The sequence below is a fragment of the Hakea prostrata genome, unplaced genomic scaffold (assembly GCF_041222555.1).
Source record: "Hakea prostrata isolate BN-2017 unplaced genomic scaffold, UWA_Hpros_2 contig_51, whole genome shotgun sequence".
NCBI classification, from domain to species: Eukaryota; Viridiplantae; Streptophyta; class Magnoliopsida; order Proteales; family Proteaceae; genus Hakea; species Hakea prostrata.
The window spans coordinates 20,475-22,710 of NW_028291170.1; positions in this window are offsets into that span (position 1 = coordinate 20,475).

Here is a 2,236-nt window from a genome sequence, read left to right on the forward strand (position 1 = left end):
TCAAGGTCAAACATTAAACAAGTCTTTCTTCACCCAAAACAGATAGGGTGTCCTGCTAGGTTTGGGCTGGATTTCACAACTGTGTTTATGAAGAAGGTATTGCAACCTTGCAAACACCTCTTCTACAGTCTCCTTTGAGTTAGAATGAATCTCCATTTGTTCTATGAATGCTATGATCATCATACTTGATTCTAGCCATGTTTCTTTTGGTTTCTTCATGAAAGCATGATCATTCTTCTAATATGAATTCTCTAGCATATTAGATATAAGTTTATGATAGTATTCATCTCTGATCCATTGCTAATTATCCTTGTGATATGATCCTCCATTCTCCTTTGCATCCATGGTTGTTTTTCATTGAAAACCAAGCTTTGATCAAAATTAGAAAGGTATGTTTTCAAAATAGAGAGTCATGGTTTTGATCCTTGTTTGATGATTAATTTTTTCTAAATAGTCTTAGTTTAGTGTTCCTAAGATTCCTTTCGAATTTCGGAGTGTTTCGAGTCCTGGAAGTATGGTTTCGGATAAAAACTTCAGTTTTGGCTTCGGTTACTATTCACCTGGTCAACTACTTGGTCGACTGGATCAGTCAACCAGCCAGTCAGCCAGCTATGGACAGCATTGATGCTTTTGTCCGATTTGATCTGTTTGACCTTCGATCTTCTAGGTTTTTCTCCTAATGTTTGTATCTATGCTTGTCTAGGGTTGATTTGCTAACTTTGGACTTGATTTCTTTGACTTCCGGAATATCTTCGAATCTATTTAAGGTAAGGACAGTTGAATCTATAATTACATAGATTGAGTGAATCTTAGTTTCTATTTTGGGAATTTCTTAGATTACTACCATTATTGTATTTTCTTAGTATTTTATTATTGCTGTAAGTACTTCAAGTACAGTAGTACTACCATATTCATGTATTCTTTTGTTATTATGAATACTTATTCTTGTCATTTACATATGCAATTGATCATGTTATTATGTAATTTTCTGTAAGATGGAATATCGATTATGTATGTTATTACTGAATTGGGAATGTGATTGATTAGGTATGATTTGGAATTGGGGAATGTCCTTTTGACATTTCTGTCCTTGGACATCAGTGGGAATAGTATGGGATATTTCCAATGGTGCCCTTTGACGCTTTCCCGTATTATTGGTTGTCGCTTGTCTAGCGGTGTTTGCCTAGAATGTCCTTGTTATATCAGACCCGATTTGGAAGGGTATTGAGACCGAGTAACCCGTGGCAGCAATGGGGATTTATGGGCGCTCAAAATCGGTAACCAACCCGTGAGAGGACATGAATCACACTGTGGATACTCGTGAGAGGCCATTCATTGGTAGGGTTGCAAATAGTAGACTTGGGCTCATGGGTGCTCAAGACCGGTAGCCAACCCGTGAGAGGACATGAGAGCTTCTCGTCTATTATTTGTGGATGACCAATAGGGTTGATGAGTCCATAGTCCGGGACTATGTTGAATCTAGTGTGAAAGATACCGGAAAGGATCGTCCGGGGCGAGGAATGGACGTATCTGGATCTAAGTTGATATAACCAAGTAGATGACTTGCATTTGGCTAGGTTTTACCTTGACATGCGCCAATACTTAGACCAATGGTGATGTGAGAGAGCGGTGACCTAAATGCCAGCCATGGAATGTCCCGAGGGATGCAGGACCCAACTACCACCGGCAAAACCCAAGATACCTAGATGGTTGAGGGAGAGTGACTTGACCTACCCAAAGAAGTATGGTGCTATGACTTAAAGCATGTCTGCCTATAGAGACCAGCATACATAGAGTTAGGATCATACATGCATTGTCTGTCTCATATCATATTGCATAATATTGTATTTTGCTATCATGTTATTTATGTTGTTGTGGAATAACTTGCCTTGCTGAGTTCTTTTGAACTCACTCCTTTTTGTGCAAATATCTTTATTAAATTATCTTGTAGGTACTGATGAATATGAAGGCCAGTACTATGAGGTGCAAACTGATGAAGCATACTTCACTCAAGGTGCTAGCAGTTACGAAGATTACATTGAAGATCCCTCAAGTGATTATGCTGCGTACCAAGATTAGCCCTACTCCGAAGTGGAAGCGGCCATGCTTAGTTTCTTTTGTTTATGTTTATGAAGACATTCTTTATAAGACGGAAGAGACATTAGTTTAGTTGATTTACTTCTTTTCTTTCCCTTCTTTTGGAAATCGATTGTAATCTTCCTTTTTGTTCGAGCTA